This window comes from Epinephelus moara, chromosome 1, assembly GCF_006386435.1.
Source record: "Epinephelus moara isolate mb chromosome 1, YSFRI_EMoa_1.0, whole genome shotgun sequence".
NCBI classification, from domain to species: Eukaryota; Metazoa; Chordata; class Actinopteri; order Perciformes; family Serranidae; genus Epinephelus; species Epinephelus moara.
Genome location: NC_065506.1, coordinates 1,316,474 through 1,332,805, shown reverse-complemented (window position 1 = coordinate 1,332,805; position 16,332 = coordinate 1,316,474).

Below are 16,332 nucleotides of genomic sequence, written 5' to 3'. Positions count from 1 at the left end.
TTGTGGATGAAAGCTGTATGTTCAGCTCCCCTTACATGTAAAAAAAATCTCTACATGACATTTTGGTCGGCGAAATCCACAGACAAGACGTCTGTTGTCCATGCTCGCAATCATTACGCATGGATCTTTCACACCGCCACTATCCACGCAGATTTCCAAATGTATAAACATCCACGGCAGTAGCGGCGCCAGGATTTTGATTGTGGGTGGGCCTCCAGAAAACTGGATGGGCCAGTTAAAATAAACAAAAAACGGGTTCCCCTTTATCTCCGTTTCAGCGCTTTTCTGCGGCATTGAGGACAGCGACGCCGGTGCACCGGTGTGGCTCCCTTGTGTCACTGTCCTCAGCTCAGTGCTGAAGTGGACTTTGATAGTAGATTATTAAAGTTGGTTTGCAAGGTTGTGGAGTTAGGGGCGTATTTGCGCCGGCACATCATTAGTGCAAAAATCTTTTGGGTAAAAAAATAGGCCATTAAAGGAATTGTCGGAAAGGCAGGATGTTTTAAAAAAAAAAAAAGAAATTCTGTCATTCCGACCATAGGAGAAAAAGGTTGTCGGAATGATGGGACATTTGATGGAAAATTAAGTGTTGCCATTTAGACAATTAGAGGCCCATGTCGGAGTGGTGGGATGTCGGAATGGACGTTGCCCACCCCGAAACTGAAACCTGGGGTGTCCAAGAAAGTAACGTTAGTTACAGTAACGTTAGCTAACATTACTACTACGGACACAGTACTCGTGTAGAACTCAAAGTCTCTAGCATGCTAGCGTCAGCTGTGTAAATCAGCTTCACTTTCACTATACAGTAAAAGATGAGGGCCGCATGTGAAAAACAAGAAAGAAAGAAAAATAAAAAAGAATATGTACCTTTCTGTGTTGCCTGTCCCGGCTCCAACTTTCCTCCAAACATAACTTTATTCTTCTCGCTTACTCGTCTGTCTCTCGGGTGGAAGCTCAGCACTGCCCCTGGAGGCCTGGAGCACTTCCGTTGTATGAGTGTATATGCAGCGTTTTCCCATTGCATTTGTTTTCTCATATGCAGTGCGTTTCTCTATTTGCAGTGCGTTTCTGTATATGCAGCACATTTCTGTATTTGCAGCATTTTCCCGTTGCGTTTGTTTTCTCATATGCAGCGCGTTTCTGTATTTGCAGTGCGTTTCTGTATATGCAGTACGTTTCTGTATTTGCAGCATTTTCCCGTTGCATTTGTTTTCTCATATGCAGCGCGTTTCTCTATTTGCAGTGCATTACTGTATTTGCATCGTGTTTGTCCTTGTCGGCCACCGTAGTTTTCACCACAGTGAGGCGCTAGTTTACAGGCATGTTGTGTCATCACATTTTGTTTAGGCCATGCCCAGTCATGTTCTGTCTGTAGAGGTCGGAGTTAATTCCCTCCATGACCATGGTTGCCAACTCTCACACATCTGGCATGTGACACACGCATTCACTTTCCATCTCAGGTCTCACTCTGCCCAACCAATACTCACTCCAGCGACGAATGCTGGAAAAAATGCTGGCAGCGGAGTATTTAAATTAATTTCAAACTGCCGGCGCACCGGGTGAGCAGAGTTGAAGTTTGCAGCCAGACTTCAGAGAGGGGAGAGGAGAGGGGCAGACTCTGCCTGACTGGCGTACCGGTTGAGTGAAATGGAGTGTAGCCAAATGTTTCTGCGGAAAACTGCTCTCTGATTGGTGTGCAATCCATATTTGCACTTTGATTGGGCAGCTCTAGTGTCACAGTCAGCTGACTACGGCAGGGTTGCCAACTCTCATGCATCTGGTGTGACTGTCACTCTCTCACGCGCCTTTAAAGGGCCAGTGTGTAAAATGGGTTGAAATCAGTGACATCAGTGGTCAAATTCTAGATTGCAGGGCTCACTCGCTCACCCCTCCCATCAGGTAAATGACGGTGACCAAAAGCCTTGCGCAGACACAAGTTTTTCAGGAGTAGGTCTATCTAGTGACGAGGTGAATATTTATTTTGAAATCTAAACCATGTTACAATATTGTAATGAATCACTCACGAGCAGGAGACCAGAGTAGCGTTCGGGAAAAAGGCTGTTTATTTGAGCACTCCAAAAACTCCGGTAACACTCCAGGGGGTAGCACGTAAAAGACTTGGTCCCAAACTTTGACTCTTCTAGCGTAACACACACACTTCATACACACATACTCACTTACAGTACCCAGCGGGGCAGCCCTCCCCTCTCTGCTCCACCAATCTCCAGCCCGCACACTGACTGACAGCTTACCACACTCACCACTGCCCCAGTAAATGTTCTGTTATAATGTCAATGTTCTGTGAGTTAATGGCATGTTTGGGATTGAATGAGTATAGGTAGGGGGCGGTGTGTGAGTGTGACGGGGATGAGGGCTGTGTGAGTGCGCTTGCTGGTGTGTGTATGAGTGAGCTGGAGGAGAGAGCAGCAGTGCACAGTTGGAGTTACAGCTGAGTTGTTGTTTGTTGGTTGTTTTGGCGTGGTTACGGCCAAAAGTAACCTATACGGTTCAGTAATAAACGGTGGTTTTAGCTGTACTTAATCCAATCAGCAGGGTACATAGGAGTAACATTACTGCTATCCTATTGTCTGTTATTGACATAAGACTAAAATTTTCAGTACGTCCTGCGCTGTGATCTGCGGAGGGATACACCGGTGAGCAGGCACAGGCACAGACATAGCCTGTAAACAAAACTCAGCTGTTTATTTAGCCTAGCAATATCTCCGGACTATAGTAGCTGCTATGGACGACTTTGAACGTGATTTTGAAGAGTTTCTTGTAGCGGACACAGATCCAGAGCCATACCTGTTAGAGCCGGAGTATACAGATGAGGAACTCCATGTGTTGGATGCTGAGCGGGCGAGAAGAGAGGCTGAATCCTCCGCTCCCATTTTGCTTCACAGAATGGGATTCGGTGCTACCATCGTTGGGGAAATATATCATCAGGAGTAAAAGTGCCGCAGAGAGTGCATCACAAGGAGTGAAGTTGCATCTTCTTTTCCTCGCAGATGACGGTTCGGGTTAATTCTCTCCTGTTGCGTGGTAAGTGTGGTCCATTCGCAAACTTTATAACTGAAAAAAAACTTTTCACTACTCTCTATCGACGAACTACTAACACTCTCTGCTGTTTTCTCCTCCTTCTTCCTTCCTTCCGCTGTCTCCGTTGGTTTATTTATACACGCGAAACGCATTCTCTGGCTGGCTGGATTGTCTGCTCGGGCTGCCGTACATACATGGTGGCGCAAGATGGCGACCTCTCTAAAGCAAGGCCCTTGCTATATAAATATATATATAAAAGCATAATTATAAGGCTACGAAAACCAAACAAATTTTATTTTATAGCGATTATACACTTATATAAACATATTAATGGGTAGAATATTCAGATTCAGATTCAGACAATAAACCATGCCAAGAATTACACACTGGCCCTTTAAGAAATCTCACTCCACCGTTGCCGAGTCCTTTTTTTTTTTATGTCCAGACCATTGTGTGGCTTGACCTGACTGCATACTGAATGTCCACTGGATCCGTCGCGATTTGGCCGCGGCGCGGACTCGCTCCGTCCCGTGCCAGGCATCAATGTCCACTGGAACTGTAGCGGCGCGCACGCCAGCGGCTGGAATTGTCGGATCGTGAGATCATAATGTCACACGATAATTTGCGGAAACCCTTGAGCAGCAGGGCTGGACTGGGACAAAAAAATGGCCCTGGCATTTTTGGCCATGGCGGCCCACTATGATTGGCAAAATGCCATACGCACACACTATGCTGTTACCAAAATTAAAATAAATCTCAGTAGGACCCTACGTGCCCTGGAAGAGAGTACCAAGGCTAGAAAATCAATGTGCTCATTCACTTCTCATATACATCCTGGTGGTAGTAGATGGCCACGGAGTACAAAATGCCTATAGTGAAAGCACTTGCCAAAGAAACTCTACAAGATTTATCATTTCAATTTTTAATAAAATGTGTGCAAGTACAAATAAGATACATAAATGTCAGCATTTTTTTGTCCCAGTCCAGCCCTGTGCACGGGTCATTGAAAGTCCTTGAATTTATCTATTTCTGAATGAAATTGCATGAAAATAGGATTTCGCTGTGTGAATTTCAAAATTTTCTCAGGGGAGAACCCCCCAAACCCCCCTTAAAATCTTTCTGTTTGTCACAACAGGACATATTACTGGATTTTTTCAGCAGATGACTATACTACTATAGATTGATGAAATCGACCTTGATCTGCGCCATAAAACAAATATACGTCCATGGAAGTATGTGGGGCTTAGGCCTATAGATATGAATTAGTAAACATACACTCATTTCTTCTGTTTGCCACATGTGCATATTAACTATATTATGCCGCCGTGTCCACGTATGTTCATGACCACGCACGCACAAGCAGATATTACGTCACAAGCTAAAATCTCACTCCGGCCCTCTGACCAAAGTTGGCAACCCTGCATGACTGAAGAAAATGTGAGGTCGTCTTCCAAACCTCAACAGGTTATGGGCCCAGGAGCAACTAGGGGAAGAGTTTTGATGTTTTATTGCCGATACAAAGTCGCAACGGACAGTGCACTAACGACTAACAGATAGCATCATGGATCTACAAGGAACAAGCAGGCTGCCTTGACTCATGTTCGACGGAGATGAGACCAAGTATGAACTGTGGGAGACTAAAGTGCTGGGACATTTGCATTTATTAGGATTAAAGGATACGGTTCTGAGAGAAGCCAACGGCCAAGATGAGGTAGCGGCAGACGGTAAGAATAACGCCAATGCGTCCGCCCAGTTGATTCAACTTTTGGATGATAAGAGCCTCTCGTTAATTATGAGAGACGCACCTGACAATGCAAGAAAGGCACTGAAGATATTGAGGGAGTACTATGCCGGGAAGGGGAAGCCCCGCATTATCAACCTGTACACCATGCTGGGGTGTCGGTGGCTTGGTGGTAGAGCAGGCACCCCATGTACAAGGCTGTTGCCGCAGCGGCCCGGGTTCGACTCCGGCCTGTGGCCCTTTGCTGCATGTCACTCCCTCTCTCTCTCCCCCTTTCCTATCCATTAAAGGCTAAAAAATGCCCAAAAAATATCTTTTAAAAACAAACAAACAAAAACAAACAAACCTGTACACCATGCTGACATCGCTTCAGAAGACGAGCAGCGAGACGGTTACAGACTACATCATCAGGGCAGAGACCGCCATAACGGCTCTGCGGAACGCGGGTGAAACATTGGGAGATGGTCTACTGATTGCCATGATCTTAAAAGGGCTGCCTGAAAGTTTTAAGCCATTTGTAATACATGTGGCGCACAATGAGGACAGTATAACGTTTGCAGAATTCAAAACAAAGCTGCATAGTTTTGAAGACACAGAGAAGTTAACCACGGCTGAGTCCAGTGACAATGTGATGAAGTCTATGGCGAGAGCCAGGCGGAGGCCTGCCAAGTCAAGTGCACGAGACAGGAACAATGAAGATGCGGACATTGTATGTTTGAAGTGTGGCATAAAGGGCCACCGAGCGAAAGCATGCAGACGAAAGACGTGGTGCAGTCATTGTAAGAGTGACACCCACAATGATGCCACTTGTAGACGTAAAGATAAACATGATGGGGCGAGGAAAGTCGCAGATGAGAGCGGCAACGGATCTGGAGCAGCAGCAGCGGATTACACCTTCAGGATCAAGGACACACACATCGGGGTTCAGCAGCAGCCAGCACGCAGCATCAAGGAGAAGGGCTTGATGGTCGACACTGGAGCTACTTCCCATATCATTACCGATATAGCCAAGTTTAAGAGCTTCGACGGCACGTTCAAGCCGGAGACACACTGTGTGGAGCTGGCCGACGGCACCCTGTGCAGAGGCGTCGTTCAACGCAAGGGGAATGCAGAGGTGTTCCTGATCGACAGTACGGGACAACGAGGCAGAGACACGTTGTTTATACCGTCATACCCCCAAGACATTTTCTCGGTGAAGTCAGCCACCCCATCTGAAGCAACGGTCACCTTTAAACAAGGACAAGACATGTTGACACATAAAGACGGTACCAGGTTTAACATTCATGTGTATGGCAAGTTGTATTATTTGCACACTGAGGTTGAGGATAGTGATAAGTGTAACACCTGTCATGACATGCAGACATGGCATGAAATATTAGGCCACTGCAACTATGAGGATGTACTAAGATTACAAAATGTGGTTGATGGTATGCAGATTAGGGGCAAATCAGTTAGGCCTGATTAAGAGTGTGAGGTATGTATTCAGGGAAAGATTGTACAAACCCGAAGTAGAGACCCTGGTACAAGAGCAGAGGCTCCCTTACAGATGGTGCACACAGACCTAGCAGGTCCAGTAGCTACTGAGTCTATTAATGGATACAAATATGTGCAGTCATTCACTGATGATTATTCAAACGCAGTGTTTGTATACTTTCTTAAGACAAAAAGTGATACGGTGCAGGCAACAGAAAAGTTCCTGGCAGATACAGCCCCTTATGGGAAGGTAAAGTGTATCAGATCTAACAACGGCAAAGAGTTTATATGCAGGGATTTCCAGACCCTGTTATGGAAGAATGGTATTAAGCACAAGACATCAGTCCCGTATTCACCTCACCAAAAACGGTACCGCAGAGAGGGGCTGGCGTACTCTTTTTGAGATGGGTAGGTGTATGCTAATTGAAAGTCAGCTACCCAAATGTCTATGGAACTACTCTGTCCAAACAGCGGCCATAGTACGCAACAGATGCTTTAATAAGCTAACAGGGAAGACCCCTTACCAGATGCTGACAGATAAAAAGCCAAATTTGTCCAAAATGCAGAAGTTTGGGTCTGTATGTTACACATACAAACAGGACAAGGGAAAGCTTGATTTCAGATGTGACCAGGGACTTTTTGTCGGTTATGACAAGAACAGCCTCGCCTGGTTTGTCATCCTGAGACTGAAACGGTTCAAAAACACAGACTTGTTAAATTTGTGAACAAGGCAAATGTGGAAAAGCAATCACAGACAGCTGAGACAGAACCGAATGATGATTATGACAGAGTGAGACAGCTTAGGGCTGACAGAGTCCCACAGGAGAGAGTGTTGGGATTCACAGGACCACATATGATTATTTGTCATTTGGTAAAATCTAAACTGGAGATTTAAAGGCTTCCTTCTCTGCATGCTCTTTGTCTTCAAACAAAGACAGCTATTTGACACCCATGTACAGGAGGTCTCACCTCACACCTCAGTGAGACACAAGTCTCACAACTTGATTGGACAGAACTTCTACAGTGACATGTGACTGTGACGTCACAGGCCTGTAGAAGGTCTGCTCCCTTCCAACAGATCCCTCTCTTGCTCCAGCTGCTGAACAGCTCACACCTTTTTCCAGCTGGGCCTGGAACAGCCCAGATGCTCAGGCCCTTGCTCCTTGCCCTGAACCATCAAAGGTGGGGCAATTGATCACAGACTCTCTAACCTGAACCACAACGTTAGAGGTGCAAGCACAAGGTTTGCAACTAGCTTTCCAGCAACAAGGAACTAAGTGAGTTAGCACCCAGCGTCTAACTCTGCAAGGACTCTGAGCGACTGGCTTCCCCGGATCAGAACCTTTGGAACAAGGACACAACAAAGACTACAGCTGAAACCACAGCTCTTCCCAGCCTTCTTCTGCCAGCTAACAAAGCAGTACACCACCAACTCTTTCTCCCAATCCACTCAAGGATCAGTAATGTAACAACTGGGCATAGCTTTATCACAGCTTTACAGGCTAAGCAAGACTGTTTAACTTGTTGTATGTGATTTAATGCTGTCAGTGAGTTATTGTTGTGATAGTTTGCAGTTAGGTCATTGATTAGTTGGCTTCACCAAAGCTAAGTGTTTAGTTTGCTAATACTGTTCACAAACAGATTCTTGCACACAACTAAACAATCTCTGCACTAATCCAGACTGTTTGCAACACAAAGCACATTGACATAGACCCATTAACAAATAGGCTTTCAACAGAGCTACACCCAAACAGGCATCTCGAAGTTCCCGCTTCTTTTCCTTTGTCTTTGTCCTGACCACACAGTCAGACGTATACCTCCCCCGACCTGAAGCCAGCTTTGATTCGGCCATCTTGTAGTTCCCTGTTGTCAGCCATTTNTTTTTTTTTTCAATTAACATTTTTTATTGTTTTTCAATGCCACTACAACAACTTATTCATTGTTGACTTCATTACAGTTCTCTTTAAATAGATACATGAATGTCAGGGTTTTGTATTTCATGTAAAGAGGGAGACTTATAGAGTCCGATGGCAGTCAGTACTAGTTAGAAAAACAGACACAAAAAAAGCAGAGAGAAAAAATAAATAAAATAAAATAAAATAAAAAATAAAAATAAAATTAAAAAAACAATTTTTTTTTTTACAATTTTTTCCTAACTATACAATGGTACGCAAGGAACTAGATGGAAGTTAGGATGTTCCTTCAGAGCTCCTGATGTAGGATTCCCATTTATTCCATTTTTGCATGAAGAAGTCAACTCTGTTCAAAAGTCCGAAGGACAACTTTTCCAGTGCTGCTAAATGTCCAAGTGTGCTAGACCAGAAGTTCAGAGAGGGTGCACTGGGGGCTTTCCATTCACACATAATTAATTTGCGACCCAACATCAGAGCTGTTTGAATCCATTCTGCGTTTAGGGGATCTATATCCCTGAGAAGAGAGGGATTGCCCAACACAAATAATCTGGGAGAGAAAGGAATTTTACATTTCTGAATGCATTCAATATGGGAACTAACTCCCGCCCAGAAGTCTTGTACTGTATATGGGGGCAGTCCCACAGCATGTGCCTTAAAGTGCCCTCTCCCCCCTGACATTTCCAGCATTTGGGGCTGTCCCTTAAATTTACTCTGTATATTTTAGACGATGTCCAGTAGATTCTGTTTAGGATTTTAAATTGGATAAGCCTTGTTCTAAGATCTCTGGACATCTTTTTAAAGTTTTTTAATATCAGGTTCCACTCTCCACCTGTAAATGATGTGTTCAGGTCAGACTCCCATACTGCTTTAAGAGCCTAGGCAGACTACGAAGCTACGAAGTAACAGTGAGTAATAATATGATGCTTCATGACATGACCCAAACACCTTAATTATCTGTGTGGGAATATCTGCATTGGCAGGTGGAGTGGAGGGGGATCCAAATGTTTAAACAAGTAAAGTTCAAATAAACACAAGAAGTTTATGCTCTAGAGAAAGGATCAACACTCAGTGAATAACCTAAGCCCTATGATAAGCTAATATGGCAAGGCTTAACTATACAAACCTGTGAGCAGTGATAACTAGCATGTCTTTGGGGTCATCGGGTGGGAAACTCCTTTCACCAGTGTTTCGTCTAGTTGGTCCCACAGCACCTCCAGGAGGCTAGACAGTGATCTCTGGCGTCCCAGAGACACTCCCCTAATGCCAGGTCTCACTGCTCCCCTCCCAGCACCAACCCAATACCCTCCTTTACCTTACTTACACATGGCTTTCTCAGCCCAATATACAATATACAATATACAATATAAGCTAAAGTTAAAGGAGCTAAATAAACTTGCAGGATCAGCAAACACACTCACCTTGCCGCATGGCCTCAAACAAAATGGATTCAAATAGGCCACTCCCACACTTAAATAACCTTCCTCTTCCTGGACTTCCTCCTTACTTACACATGGCTTTCTCAGCCCAAACAGCACTGCCATCTTCAACCAAACCCAGGCTCCGTACATGCGAGCTCCAGGTTGAAACAGGGCTGATACTACCTTTCCTAGCACATTTATCATACTCTATTTCACACGCTACATAGCATAACTACAATATAAGCTAAAGTTAAAGGAGCTAAATGAACTTACAGGATCAGCAAACACACTCATCTTGCCGCATGGCCTCAAACAAAATGGATTCAAATAGGCCACTCCCACACTTAAATACTTACTCTTCTTGGATTTCCTCCTGAAAGGAAGTGGATCTCTCCACCTGATCTCAAGGAGTTATGTGCCCTGCTTAGTAGTTCCCCCTGCTGGCCCCCAACTGACATTATTTCTTCTCTTATAGATCCACTGGCTACATTTAATTGCTTTATCTGACATTTCCCTCACTGCCTTCCTCAAACTCTGTCCCCGCACTCCGAGTTCCCCCTGGAGCGAGACAGCTTATCTTGCTATGAATCCCCTACACCCCACTTCCACTGGACGAATCCTAGTCTTCCATCCTCGCTGCTCAGCTTCTGCTCCTAAGTCTGCATATCTAAGCTTTTTTCTTTCATAGGCTTCTTCCACTGAGTCTTCCCAAGGAACTGTCAGCTCAATGAAATAAACTGTCCGTTGACTCACTGACCACAACAAGTCAGGCCTCTGCCTGGTACAAGCTATTTCCTGGGGAACAACAAGCTTTCCCCCTAAATCTACTTGCATTTCCCAATCACAAGCACCTTCTAGGCGGCCACACCCTTGCCTCCTCACTAACTTATCCCTTCTGTATTTCTCTCCCTCACGGACAAACTGAATTACTAAACTCCTATCCTTAACACCTTCTGATGTCTCAGTTGTAAATAATGCCAGAACTGATGCTGAGGTAATGAAAAGGAATCCATTAAATTTTTAAAAGACCTGAGAATGTTCCCCTCATAGAGATCACCTACAACTTTGATTCCTCTGTCAAACCACACTTTCCACATAACAGGTGAGTGGCCTATACATAGCTTCTGGTTTAGCCATATAGAGGCTGAGATATGACGATGAGAGTCAAATTTACATATATCAGCGACTCTCTTCCAAAGCCACTGCATATGAGATATAATTGGTTGAGTTTGCTCATCTGCTGTCGGCTTGGTTGTGACAAAGTGAATAGGATAAATTGGCTTACAGAGGGGTCTCTCAATGCTATACCAGGGAGGGGCTCGTTCTGGAGGTAAGGACCAANTGGTTGAGTTTGCTCATCTGCTGTCGGCTTGGTTGTGACAAAGTGAATAGGATAAATTGGCTTACAGAGGGGTCTCTCAATGCTATACCAGGGAGGGGCTCGTTCTGGAGGTAAGGACCAATGGGCCAGATGTCGGAGGCCGAAGGCTAGATAATATAAAAGAAGGTTTGGGATGCCAAGTCCACCCTGATCCACTGGTCTCTGCAGCTTTGTTAAATTCAATCTAGGGCGTTTGCCGTTCCAGAGAAATAGATTACATAATCTGTCGAATTGTTTAAAGTATTTCAATGGTATATTAATGGAAAGTGATTGTAATAAATGATTTAATTTTGGTACGCAGTTCATTTTGAGGACATTAGCCTTTTCCCACAGAGAGAGATGTGGAGGTGTCCATCTATCAAAATCAATTTTGAATTTCTCCAGTAAAGGTTCAATATTGATACGTATAAGATCTGAGAGTTGTGGAGGGAATGTTATACCAAGGTACTTGATCCCAATAAAGGGACATAGAAAGTTGCCTGGTTTGAACAAATTTTTAGGGCAGTAGGCTGTTAGAGGGAGTGCCTCCGATTTTGCCCAATTGACTCTGTATCCTGATAATTTGGAAAACTCATTGATCAATGCAAATAGGGATGAAAGAGACCGTTCGGATTCTGTTACCAGGACTGATGTGTCGTCCGCGTACATCATTAACTTGTGAGTGCAGTCACCTGTTTGGATACGTGACTACCGGGGAAATTTGGGTCTTTGCGTATGGCTGCTGCTAAAGGTTCCAGTGCCAGCACAAATATCAAAGGGCTTAGCAGGCAGCCTTGTCTCGTGCCTCTGCCAAGCTCAAATCGCTGTGAGAGCACGCCATTGGTAAGGACTGAGGCTCGAGGGTGGGTGTACAAAAGATGAATCCAGCCGAGAAATTTGGTGCCAAAGCCAAAAGCCTCCAGGGTGGAGAACAGGAACTGCCACTCCACCCTGTCGAAAGCTTTTTCGGCGTCTAGTGAGAGGGCGGCTGCCGCAGAGTCTTTGCAATGTAAAGCCCACATTATATTGATTAGACAAAGTTATCGACCGAGCTGCCAGATTTTATAAAGCCCACTTGATCTGGGTGTATCAGCGTGGTTATCACTTTATGAAGTCGAGCTGCGAGTATTTTAGCGAGGATTTTGCTCTCACATCCAATTAAGCTGATGGGCCTGTAACTTTTACAGTCGAGAGGATCTTTGTCTGTTTTGAGAATTAAAGAAATAACAGCATCAAGCAAAGAGGGAGGTAGGCTGCCCATGTCTATAGCCTCATAATACATATCAAAAAGTAATGTGAGCTCATTTACATAGGTCTTGTAAAATTCGGCTGTAAAGCCATCTGGACCAGGGGCTTTACCAGAAGGGAGATTTTGATTGGCTTCAGTTATCTCCTCCATAGTGATTGGCTAATCGAGGGAAGCTACCTGGTCAGCTGACAGGGTGGGGAGACCAAGAGGAGTTAAAATAGCAATAATTTCCTGCTTACTTACGTGGGATTCAGAGGAATAAAGGGTAGAATAAAATTTTTTAAATGTTTCATTTATCTTATTTGGATCAGTTATTAATTCCTGTCCTTGCATCCTTAAAGCAGAACTTATAGAACTTAGAGCTTCCTTTTGTTTAATGTATCTTGCCAGCATGTGCCCAGCCTTGTCCCCTTCTTCAAAGAATTTTTGTCTAGCTCTAAACAATGCAAATTCAGCTTTATGGGTTAAAATTGTATTTAGCTCATATTTGAGTATAGTTAAAGAACATAGATTGGTGGACGATGTGTTTGATTTAAAGGCCCTCTCTGCTAAGTTAATTTTTTTCTCTAGCTCAAGCTGCTTGTTGATGCTGGACTTTTTTTGAAATAAGTATATTGTATGATATGACCTCTGATGACAGCCTTTAGCGCTTCCCATATAATACCAGCAGAGGGTGCAGAAGGCAGATTGATTTCCTTATAGGAGTTTATCTGAGCTCTTAGAGACTCTCTGAATTCTAAATCCAGTAGGAGGGTAGAATTGAGTCTCCATCTAGAGGAACGGGCAGATTTGTTAAAGGGAAGCATGCTGAGAGATACAGGGGCATGGTCAGAAATTAATATGTTTCTGATAATGGAGGATGCAACTGAGGAAGTGATGGAGTTTGAAATAAGAAAAAAATCTAGTCTAGACCATGTGCCATGAGGGGGTGAGTAAAAGGTATAATCTTTAACTGATGGATTAAGTAATCGCCACACATCCTCAAGCCCGGAGTCCTCACAAATGCCCCGTAGGGCCCTGGCTGATCTACTTATGTGGGTAGCGGCTGGATTTCGATCTATAATATGATCCAAAACTAAATTAAAATCCCCCCCCCAGTATGACGGGATAATGTCCAAGGTCATTTAATTTAGACTCCAGTTTCCCAAAAAAGGAGGGATCGTCTAAGTTTGGAGCATATACATTACCTAATATTACAATTTGACCTTGAATTTCAGAGAGTAAGAGAAGAAAACGTCCAGCCTCATCACTGACTTCTTGAAGACATTTAAATTGCAATTGTTTATTAATTAAAATTACAACACCTCTGCTTCTATTACTACCACATGAGGCAAATACATGACTTATCCAGCCCTGACGAAACTTTTGGATTTCCTTAGGCATTAAGTGTGTTTCTTGCAATAACACAACATCACACTTCTGAGATTTAACGAATAATATGACCTTCTTGTTTTTAATTGGGTGATTCATTCCCCTTACATTCCATGTCAAGAGCTTTAACCCTTTTTTATCTGCCTGCATTATGTTGTTTATTGAGTGTCACAGTCACTGAATAATATAATAAACTGAGTTCTAGTTGACCTATCGAAAGTTGTACCATCATAGTAGGAACATGCACAAAAACACTAAAAAAGAAAAAAAAGTGCATAGAGAAAATAAGTCCAGAAACTGGGTGAGAAGAAAACTTCACCCCTCAGCGCTCTAATAGCGCTACATCACCAAAGAAAAAAACACTTAGGTCCATGGTTGCCAGCAGTGATGGCTTTTAAGGGGAGCTGTGTTGTAGTAGACATCCTTATAATAAACTAAGTGAGATTAGGATCAATTATTACGTCTCTCCCTGGACTATCATGGGACAAAAAGTAAGAGCAAGAGGAAGGACAAAGAAAAAAAAAGTCCCTATCCAATCCAATCAAAATAATAATACAAAGCTAACCAATATATTACAATTTTCTGACGTGATTCATAGATCATACAGTCCCAGTATTCCAGAAATAAGTCAAGTTATCATATTCACCTACATGTGCATTATACCATTTACAGTTGTAAATTCATATGCAGAAATACTTTACTGTAGGAGGGAGTGTGGTGGAAATTAACATAAAAGTCCAAATAATAGCAATCAATCTCACCGGCGCACGTTATTTATCTTAGGAGTGAGAGCTGCTGGATGATGGAAGGGAGTGGATGAACCCGGCCGCTTTCTTCGGGTTGTCAAACTCGCGTCTTCCTTCAGGTAGTTTAACCACCAGTGTGGCAGGATAGATGAGTGAGAATTTAATGCGGCATTCATGTAGCAGCTGCTTACATTGGTTGAACTTTGCGCGCGTCTCCCCGACCGGTCTCGAGTAGTCCAGGAATACCATGATGTGGTGTCCGTTCCATAACACCTTTCCCTTCCTTCGGGCGGCCTCTGTAATCTGCTCTCTGTTCTGGAACTTCAGGAATTGGGTGATGATGGCCTGCGGCGGGATGTCACCCTCTGGTCGTCGCCTCGCGATGGATATGTGTACCTGGTCAATTTCAATCCCGCCGGGAAAGTCGAGCTCCAGGAGCTGTGGGATGTTGTCGCGGAGGAAGGAAAGTGCGTCCCGGCCCTCACAGCCCTCGGGGAAGCCGACGAACCTTAAGTTGTTCCGTCTGGCCCTGTTTTCAAGGTCGTCAATTTTGCGCCAGAGTTGATCCACTTCACTCTTTGTTGCAGGATGCTCTTTTCCATGGCTTTTTTTGCGTCTTCCAGGAAATCCAGCCGAGATTCTGCGTTGCCAATTCGTGCAGTGATTTCAGCCAGTTTATTTTCCATAGTGGCAGTTGCTCGCTGGATACTGCTCAGTTTTCCCTCCTGTTTCTCAGAAGTGTCTTTGAGTAGTGTGTATATTTTGGCAATGTCCGCCGTTAATGTGGCATTGTCCACATCTGGCCTGGCGGCGTCAGCGTAGTCCATTGTGTCCTTGTCGCCGTTGCTCTGCGCTGATCCGGTCTTTGTGGTGCTTCTTGTGGTCGGAAATGGTTTTGGTGGCATAATTGCCGGTTAGCTTATAAATAACAGTTCAGGAGAGATTGATTCGTTTGTGCTATCTCAATCTATTTTAACAAATACCGCATCAGCAGCCACAGCTCTTTCTCAAGCCGCCATGTTGCCACTCCCTCTCACGTGACTCTCCTTGGGGCTGTTTTTGGTTAAACATAAAGGATCTCTTTACCAAGAGACACTTAGAATGACAATCTGTGCCGTTAAATGGCAAAAAACAAGCACTTTTAGGGATGTACAATGACAATGCATAATTGCCCCTATTAATATTTTATTTCAGCCTGTTTCACTGCTGCCGGCTGCAGTGCTCTTGCTCAATACAGGATCAATTTCAAAAACTGTTGTCTCTATCAGTCATTCAGACTTAAAAACATGGACATAAAAAAAGAAAATTTAGCCGTTGATTGATGATGACTACTACTACTTGTCGTAATCTTTTCCTTCATTTTTAATTTGCATTTAATTTAGCTTTGATACACTGTAACAAAAGCTTTTCCCTCTCCCTCAGCTGGAATGATAACCATTAGAAAGAGCAGTGTGCCAGTCGGGGCATCGGACACAGATTCGCGCTGCCTGACCAACAGCCAGGTAACACATGCAGAAACACACACATACACCCAAGATGCAATATGTTCCAACATGTAAGGGAACTAAAATAGTGGTTGTGGAAATAAAATGTAATATTCTGAACCACTAATGCAGCACATTATTGCAACATTAATATCTTAATTTCCTTTTTGAAAGTTTCTACATACAGTTTTAGTTGTTACACAGTTTAGTTTTACATCAATGACCAAAATTCCAGACAGCAAAGTAGGGCTTTATTGTCCAAGATGTGGGGTTGGTCAAGTTGGTGGCTTGTGGTTTTTCAGTTATATTTTTAGCCTATAAATTCTCATTGCCTTACTTAATGATAATGTAAAAATAAGGGATGCACCAAATTTTTGCAGAAAAAAAATCTCTAACCAGCATGATTCAGTCAGCTCTGCAAGACCAACATGACTTAATTGAAACTCAGTTTTCCAACATTGAATGGCACTTGGAGAGAAAAAAAGAAAAAGAAAAAGAAAACAAACAAACAAATGAAAAAAAACAAGTTTCTGCTACA